At 37.8% G+C, this 10,000-nt stretch overlaps 1 protein-coding gene across 1 annotated transcript in view; it reads right to left on the bottom strand.

The window, feature by feature from the left end:
• Positions 1-9,001: 9,001 nt before the first annotated feature.
• The window catches only part of tlx3.L (T cell leukemia homeobox 3 L homeolog), a 5,258-nt gene continuing 4,259 nt past the window's right edge, over positions 9,002-10,000 (bottom strand). Inside the window, exon 3 of the mRNA XM_018252115.2 lies at positions 9,002-10,000. This exon is cut by the window's right edge and continues 289 nt beyond it. The gene's annotated coding sequence lies outside the window, so the exon portion shown is untranslated.

Below are 10,000 nucleotides of genomic sequence, written 5' to 3' on the forward strand. Positions count from 1 at the left end.
ACATGAGTGTCCATCCTTCCATGCCCAAGACTGTCCATATTCCTTCCCTGGCCAATAACACCTTTTTAAAGATCTCTTGGTTGGAAGCAGTAAAGCTGGCCATAGATGTTGAGATTTTTAAAAGATCAGATCCTGATCGTGAGACCACGATCTTGTCAGAACGATCGTATGAATTGACCATCAACTACAAAGACCAATTTGCCAGGAAAATAAAGGGGAGCTGCCTGCTTGGCCCTGCAAACATAGATAGATTGCACTGGGACCGACAAAGATTTTTTGACCTATCCGATCAACTTCCTGACAGATGTCGGCCGAAAAAACGTAAGATGTATGATCGTTCGAATCCCACTAACCGCACGATAATTTCTAAGGATTGGATTCCCTAAAATCGGTCGTTCAGCAAGAAGAATCGTCGCTTTTATGGGGAGCTTTAGGGTGTCTTTTGGACTTCTCTCTTGTGACATCTCTATTACTTCATCCAACTTTTCTCCTTGGAATAGCCTTTCACCTTGTAATGTAAACATACATAAATTGTATTTTGAGCTATTAGCCACCTGACAAGAGCATATTACTGTGGCATGTTTAACTAAGACTGACAGAGAAATGGTTCTCATTGATAAATGTAATACAGGTTTCTGTAATAAAGTCTAACCATTGCTTGAGTTTTCCCAAAGAATCAAACTTGTTTTTTTCTTGACGGACTTGAGACTTCAAAGCTTCTTCTATTGTAAATCCAGTGTCTAGGCAAGAAAGATTACTACTCAGTCAACCACTGTATACACTTTCTTCAAGTCATTATCCTTTGTCCTTTCCATGGCACTTAGTAGCAGCTTCCAGAAGGGAAGTTGTTGTTGTTAGGTGGGATAATGCAGCATTGACTACTAGAGGAGAGCCCCTGAATTTAGAAACATCTGAAGCAAAAGATATAATTTTAAGAACCTTCTTTTAGATTTTTTTTCCAGTTCTGAACCTCTTCCTTCTGTCCTTCTTTGGTTTAGACATAAATAGTTTAGTAGAAGAGGCTTGTTCTTTTTCTTCTTCTGCATATAAATCACTTTAGGCTAAATCATATTCCAACTCCAACAAAGCACTTCAGTAGACTTTTTTTTTTTAAGAAATTAGTAGACTTCTCCTGTAACGCCTCTCAAACAATCCTGGTATAGATGTTTGCCTGCTGGAGCCCTACTAGGGCATGTTCTGCAAGTGAAATAGCTAGCATGTTCCACAAATCTTGATTTCTTCTTGATCCACTTCAGTGCCTTTCTCCAATTCCATGCTTCTTCTAGGTGCCTTTCTGCAAGTCCATGCTGCTCCTTCAGTGAGAGCCCACTGGATAGAGAAATGATAATGTAAAACATGAATAAAGTCTGCTAGTCTTTTTGAATCATGAGCAGTTGGTGAGCCTTCTATAATACTGGGCTAAGGGCCAAAGGAAGTATGATCTAGAACATTGCATCACTTCTGGTTGTGCCACACAGAGACATGGTGAATGCATCTGGAATACAAATAGGTGCTGTTGTTGGAGAATCAAAACACAAATCTGTTTTCACCCACCAATTTATGGAGGCAATTATACGGAATAAAAGATAAACAGAAGCAAACTTAGCAAAAAGTGACGAGAGAACTTTCCTTGTGTACTCTTTGTTCTTCACTCAAGTCAGAGAAAATAAGAATCTTCAAGATGGGCAGTCGAGAAGAAATCAAAGAAATCTCTCCATATTTGAATAAAATGTTGAAGTGTAGCTGGAATATTAACATAACCCAAACAGCCTTACTCATACATTACTCCTAACCAAGGCATGACTCATTCTGGTTTGAAAACTTCCAGTTGTTTCTGTTTCTGATCATGTAAAATATTAGAGTCCCTGCTATTGAAATAGAAGGATGAATAAAGCTTTTTTGAGATCCAATTTAACATTTCAGCTATGTGAATCCGATTTTGTAAAATCCAACAAAATCCGACTCACAACATCTGATCAACATCTCTTGTGTAGTTTAGCCCTAATGTAGTCTTTCTGACTTATAGTAAATGATGCTAAAAGGATGGCAGCACCTGTAACCCCATCAACTGGGTAGTCATAATTGCAATGTAAAGGCAAATATTCTGTTCTCGTTTTATCAAATACAGTAGATCAGCAAAATTATGGTTGATTTCAGAAATGCCTCTTGGGGAAAAAAAGGATAAACCATGTCTGCCAGTTATGCAATTTGTTTTAGGGTTGTGGGTTTGTCTGGCAAGAACCATAGGGAACATAGGAGAAAATGAATCACAAGGATTTTGGAAACCATTCACACTTAAAGAAAGATTTTCTTTGGTAACTGGGCCAGAAGAGACCATTGTGCCAATTCAATGAGAAGGAAACTTGACTTCTGAACAGAAGATACTGAGTATCTGCAAAGTTGGTCAAGGAAGTAACTCAAAAGTTTACTATAACCAGAATATAGTATTCCACTAGCTAGCACTTTTGATTAAAGGATGTCCAAGCTGGTGTGACTGTAAAGGAGAGTTTAAGTTGGTTATAGAGGGTGGACATTACTTGAAAAAAGATTTGAGTCTGTAACTTGCTTGAGAAAGCTGGAGGACCAATCATGGGGTTAATGATAGTAAGGAGACATAACACCCACCTTGACTGTATGGAGGAGTGAACTTAAGGCTTGAATAGAAGGTTTTAAAGAAAACATCTGCAGGAGCTCAAGCCTAAAAGGTCCCCTTATATGTATTTTTGCTCCTGAACAGGTGTAACTACTTTCTGCAGCTTGGGCTTGGTAATCTATATTTCCCTGGGCTAGTGGGCTTACTGGTAGGAGGAAGTAATTGGACATATTTTAATAGCAATACTCTATTTACCAACATGTTTAAGGGGATCTGCACGGACTGCAAAGTCTACAGCTATACCATACATATTGCCGGCTAATACTATTAGAAAGGGAGAAAGGGAGTGACCTCTGCAACAAATAATTTTCGATTTACATTGTCTTCAATTATCCTGGTATTCTAGAAGAAGAAAAAAAGCTTTGCATTGCCTGGTATTAACTAGCAGATTGAGTGTATAAAGCAGATTAGTTTAGTTGTTTAGTAAAGAAGCCTTTGTGTCTCCTGCATATGCTTGTGAATCAGACCAAAATATGACACACTGATCACCTAGAACTTTATCCAAAGTCAAAGGAGGACTAAAACACCAGAAATAAGACTTTTAAGTTTAAGTTTTAGGGGGTTATTATTAACTCCGATTTTTAGAATAAAGAAAGCTCGACCCAACTCCCATCCATTGTTATTCCTTATCATTTAAAATAACTTGAAAAAGTTGTGCCAGGGAAAAAAAATTGATTAAAACAGAGCGAAACCTCAAATCGTACAAATTTTTCGGACTTCACTCCCAAATTTTCTCCCAAATTTTTTTTTCAGGTTATCACCAGAAACCCCTGAATTTTTATGATTATCTGACTAGACCCAGCGCAGACCACGCCTTCAAATTGAGATAATGACAGCTGCCATTGACTTGACCTCAACAGGTTTGAGATGGCAGATTTCGGATTCTGACTTTTTGCTGCATCAGGGTATAACAAAATCTCAAATTTATTTATTTTTTCTCCCCAAAAAAAATCGAGTTTAGTAAATAACCTCCTTAATGTTCCAGTCCCTGGTGTCAGTCTGGCAGCTCGGTGATTCGGGTGCAGATTCTGAACTGAATTTGCTCCATTAGTTGATACATTTCTCATCAACATCTTTGGTCTATTCACAACTTTTGTATCAATTCTAACAGCTGCCTTGGGATTCTGGTCAGCAGGGCCAAAGATATAATATGTATCAACTAAATGTATCAATTTAGAACAGTTACAGAGCCGGTGACCCCCCTCCCGGAGCTGTCACAAATAGAAACAAACTGTCACAAATAGAAAATAGAAAGCAATTTGTAAAGCCATTATTTCTGGTGAACTATCAATAAAAGCAACGAATTGAAAAAAAGTATCGGAAGGTCACCTCTAAGCTGGTAATGTAAATTCATTATATAAAATACAGATTTTTACCCATAAGCTTGTCTTTTTTTAACAAAATACTGGAATTCAAGTCATGAGGCAGCATTGTTTTAGATCCTCATGGTTTGAATACACCTCCCCTCATTTAAAAAAAAATAATTTATTCTTTTTATGATTATATATCTCGGGTAAAGGAGAAACAAGAGTTAATGTTTTTTAAAAGGCCCAGGTTTAGTCATTTGTACCAACCAATCATTTGTTTGCTTTACATTATACCAACATACCATTATACATTATGCATGAAATTAGATTATCATCCCCCTGCCTAATGGAGTCGTGTGAACAAAACAATCACAACAGAGGGTGAAAGGAGGGGGTGTATACAGGGTTGCCACCAGGCTGGTATTTTACTGGCCAGGCCGGTAAAAATGATGGGTGATCCTAATGTTATAAATAGGGAAAAAAGATAAATATAAAGAAAGGCCGGTATTTTTTTCCAGAAAAGGTGGCAACCTTAGGGGGCAGATTCACTAAGGGTCGAAGATAATTCGAGGGAATTTTTGAAGTAAACAAATTCGAAGTCATTTTTTGGATACTTCGACCATCGAATAGGATATTATGACTTCGAATTTACTTCGACTTCGATTCGAAGTAAAACTAGCTTCGACCATCGATAATCGAAGTACCATCTCTTTAAAAAAAACTTCGACTTCAGTACTACCTGCCGAAGTGCTATGTTGGCCTATGGGGACCTTCTACAACATTTTTCTTTCTTTAGTCTTTACACATCGAATAAAAATCCTTCGATCGATCGCTAAATTCGTTGGAATCATTCGGACGATTTTTATTCGACCGCAGGATTGCCAAATTTGTTGAAAAAAATATGAATTCGAAGTTTTTTAATTCGCTGGTTGAATTTTTTTTGTACTTCAAAATTCGACCCTTGATAAATCTGCCCCTAGGTGTATACTGTTCATCTAATTATCTACCTTTCAAGGACCAACCATGGAGTAGTTTCAGTCTCAAATAACAAAAAACACAGATTATTTCAGATTAAAACAATAGGCAAAAAAAGTGACACACGCTAAAATTTGGGGAGATTTAGTCGCCTGTCTTCGAAAAAATAATCTCCCTGAAAAGCCTTCCCGCTGGGGATTCAGATTCTTCAGGATGGCACTCGTTTTCTGAAGTCGCCTGAAATTTCCTCGTGAGGCAACTTCCGGCGGTTTTGGAAAATGAAGTGCTCCCAGTGCCTGCCAGCCGGCGATTTCGATTCTAGCCAGTGGGAAGGCTTTTCGAGTACAGCCTCCCCCTCTGTCCCTCATGAATACAGCAACGCTGAATACAGATAACACTGTATTCACTGGAGAAGTTGTGATCAGTTTTGGAATGGAAGGAGTGTGGTACTCCTGCCTTGTGCATGATAAACCATTCCTTGATCTTCCTAATGTTACATTTTAAAATGCTACATAATTTCCTTTAACTGCAATTACTTTGCATTCAAAATGCAATCACTTTGTAATTTAAAATAGGCAAACCCCCATCTCTCTCCATTTTGCCTGGGGGGGGGGGAGAGTTCGTTCTTGCAAAATACCCAGGCTGAAATTACATATTTCACTTTTAGTTAGATAAAAACATCACTCGCCTAAAGTTGGTGTTTCCACATTATTAGCCAGTAATTTTACCGATCCTTAAAAAATCGAGAAATATTGACTGATTCACTAAAGTATCCCAGGCGGATTTTAAGGAGCTAGCATTTCTTCTTTGACCTGGCGTTTAACGGATTTTAAGTTCTATTCCCAGATAAAATAACTCCTAATTCCAAGTGCTAAACAACCGTCAATTCTCACCAGCCTTTCGTAAATCTGGGCCTCAGCGATACCACCTAGTAATAACATTGCTACAAATAAGGAATATTATCACAGTAAATGACATCATGTCATCAAGCAATAAAAATTTTTTTATAAAGGGGCTTGATGCAATAAGATTGATAATTTATCATCATTAAATGGTATTTTCCCTGTTACTTAAAAATTAATATCTTTGAATTTACCCACAATTCATTACAACAGTACAGTTTACAAATGTGACTGGGTTCCAGCTGCCCTTATGCCTGGGATTTAATGTCAGTGGCCAGGATTACTGCCAAGGAATAAAAACCCTGTGCCCCAGTGAAGCCAACTTCTGCCACAGTTTTCATTTACAATATGTGCACAGAATAGGGACAGATTTACCAACCTATGTGCTCAGTTGCACAAGTGCAGTTGTTAATAGCAGCCAGTTAGTTTTGTATCTCTAGAATAATTACTCGTAAATAACTCAATTTGGTCTTAATATCACTTGGGAATAAAAATGTCCTTTAAGTGTGATATAATCACTATTCAATAAATTTTAAAACCATATTTTTGCTACATAAAGGAACTCTAGGTCTGATCTGATATTATATGGAAAACTTTTTATTACAGGAACCAAGCTATCATTTCTGTATCATGGACATATGCTATTTGCTATATGTTTAATAGTGGTATACTGTTTACCAGTTTTTAATTCCATATACACAAATGTATTGTTTCACCCACAATCAGTCACTTTTAATAGTAGAGCTAATGACCCGGCCTTAAACCATGCATTATTAACACTGGATATATGTAGTAAAAAAATAAAATCGCCTGCGTTTATTAGAGCATTCCTTATATTTCATTATATTAACAAATATTACAATTCTGCTTCAACTAGATGTGAATTTTTTTTTCCTAATTTGTAATCCGGTCCATGGTGTTTTCTACAAAATGTATATAGCCCCTCTATTTACCTGTTTTTTTTTGTAATTAACACCAGTTCAGATTAAGCATAATAAACTAGTTTTATTAAAAGGAAATGCATCTATCCCTTACTAAATTCTCATTACTTCATCTGCATTGTGTTTGTATAAGGCAAGGTTGGTTGCCCGGCGACAAATCTCCTCTTCTTCGGGCAAGTAATCTCCCAGAACTGCCTTCCCGTCGGCTAGAATCTAAATCACCGGCGGGATGGCACTCAGAGTGCTTCGTTTTCCAAAGTCGTCCGAAGTTTCAGCGTAAGGAAACTTCCGAAAATGAAGAGCTCTGAGTGCCACCCTGCCGGAGATTTACATTCTAGTCGGCGGGAAGGCAGTTCGGGGAGATTAGTCACCCCAAAGAAGAGGCGATTTGTCGCCAGGCGACTAAATTTTCCTGAATCTCCACGAGTGTCTCTGCCCTAATAAAAACACATGTTCTATTCGTTCCTATGGGATTTTTAGAAGTGTATTTATCAAACGGTGAGTTGTAAATATCACCCATTGATAAGCATCATTTTAACCTATGAATAAGTGTCCCAGTAGGCATGAAACGCATTAGCCTTTTGTTTCTCATGTCCCAATAAATGCTTTTGTACTTTTAAATCTTACTTGTTATTTTTCGGGGATAGTTTTTGCTTTGCATCATATATTGCACCCTCAGACTGGGATAAACTGTGAGTCTCCTCCCCCCCCTATTTTGATTTATTATTGTTTAAAGAATTTGATATACAGGCAGGGCCTATAAATTTGTTTTTGGCATTTTTTTAATAATTATTCTATTGTTTTTTTTGCCCATGAATAGAATGTGGGTGAGTTTTTATTTATTGAGCTCTAAACCAACTTTTCTTGCCCCTTTAAAATTGTGTAGGCATTTAAAATATATCTTATTGGCCCACTTTATAGTAAGCATTATTATCACTTGATACGACAGGGAAAATCAGCAGATAAAAAGAAACAAGTGTCTGTCTTACATCATTTTTTTGGAAATGGTAAGATTTTAAAATGAGGAGCTGACAATGTGATTCAAGGAATAGGAACCTAAAATAAACCCTCCTCCCCTTTGCTAGAGGTATGAGCTGACACTCTGGGGCACATTTATTTAGCTCGAGTGAAGGATTAAATTAAAAAATACTTTGAATTTCGAAGTATTTTTTGGCTACTTCGACCATCGAATTGGCTCCTTCGAATACGACTTCTACTTCGAATAGAACGATTCAAACTAAAAATCGTTCGAAGTACTGTCTCTATAAAAAAAACTTCGACCACCTACTTCGCCACCTAAAACCTACCGAGCACCAATGTTAGCCTATGGGGAAGGTCCCCATAGGCTTTCTAAGTAATTTGGGGTTGAAGGAAAATCGTTGGATCGATGGATTAAAATCCAATCGAACGAATTGCGCTAAATCCTTCGACTTCGATATTTGGAGTATTTAACTTCGAGGGTTGAATATCGAGGGTTAATTAACCTACGATATTCGTCCAATAGTAAATGTGCCCCCCTATGTCCTGTTTACAGTGTCGGACTGGCCCACAGGCATACCAGGAAAACTCCCGGTGGGCCCAGGTGTTATTGGGCCCTCCTGCTGCAAAACATTTGTCCTATTTCATGGCCATTCCCTATTACTATGAGAACAAAGAGACTAAATAGATGGAATAATAGATTATAGTATGCAAAGAAAAGAGACTATGAGAATAGAGGTTGTGTAAGGAGAGGAAGAATAATAGTACTGAGAGTGGGCCCCTGATCTAAGGTCTTTTGGTGGGCCTCTGGTCTAAGATTTTTGGGTGGGCCCCTGGTGTCCCAGACCAACACTGCCTGTTTATGAGAAGAAGTGGAAAAGGCATATTATTTAAATGGAACTCTTACACCTAGTCACACAGCTGTCTCATATTTAAAGAAATGGTTTTATTGACGCTTTTTAGTAACGACCAGTCCTGTCGGCCACTTTAGCCCCCGCCACACCAGTGCGCAACCGAGGACGCGCGTGCGCACCCTTGCGTAACCAAGGACGCGCGTAAAAGCGCTTTGACTTCAGACGCTACTACTTATGAAATATAAGGCGCCTACTTAGTAGCCAATTTAAAACAAAACCAAAAAGATTTCTGGTTCTGCAAATAGCGGAAATTCACTGGTATATAAAACGTAGAAAGAAGTCATGGATCATTTATTTTAAAAACATAGTTTCTCACTTTTGTTGTGGAAGATAATAAATATGTCCCCCCCCCCAATAATTGTTTTTTTTTTCTTCTTCCCCTTAGCAAATCAAACAAAAGGCATTTTAAAACTCCTTAATATTTTATCAAACAATTTCATTTCCATTCAGCCTTAGGTAACGCAGTACTTGACTTTTTTTTTCCTCCCTCCCAACTACTGTTAACCAGCCACGTTGAAATAACATAAATATATAACATCCATATATTTGTATTTTCTTTTTCAATAAGATATTTTGGGGGGGGGGGTGCGGATCAATAAATTAAATCTATACACAAGGTTTATCTTACACGTTGGCGACAGCTGCGTTTTTGTCGCTTGTAGAATGAGCGATATTTAGTCATGCCTCTCTAATGAATTGCAGTGGGGTGGTGGCTTTGACATATCCCCCTTTTATTTCAAAGAATATTCCTTTACAACTGTTCTCTGACTTGGGGCCACTTTTTATGGACTTGGGGCCACTTTTTATTGCCTGGATCACTGCATCTATTTTTCAACATTTCCCCAAAGACAAGTGCATAGAGATGAATGCAACGACCACCTTTATAAAGGTAAAAGTATAGGGCCCTTTTTTTTGAGAGAGAAAACAACTCGATCCCGGAAGTACTATATACACAGAATCCGAGTTATCGTGCTTCTTCAAAATAGATTTTTTTTTTTGGACCCATAAATGTAATTCAAGCTCAGTAATCGGGATCAGTCTTCAATGAGCCCAAACCGGTGGGAAGTCTTTTTCACTTTCTCTTCTAGGATTTCCATTTAGAATACGGAATCGAATGTGCAGAACGATATTGTAGAAAGCAAAACGGCCCGAATCGCTGCAAATCGCTTCCTCTTCGGTGGAAAATAATCGTTCCTTTTTTATTAGTTTTTGTTTTTCGCTGCAAGTGAAGCTTTAGCACTAACCGATATAGGAAGAACTATTCCCAACGAATCAGAGTGCCTTTAAATAATAATTAAAAAAAAAAGAATATTCATTTTGGTTCGCACAG

The sequence above is a fragment of the Xenopus laevis genome, chromosome 3L (assembly GCF_017654675.1).
Source record: "Xenopus laevis strain J_2021 chromosome 3L, Xenopus_laevis_v10.1, whole genome shotgun sequence".
Classification (NCBI taxonomy): domain Eukaryota; kingdom Metazoa; phylum Chordata; class Amphibia; order Anura; family Pipidae; genus Xenopus; species Xenopus laevis.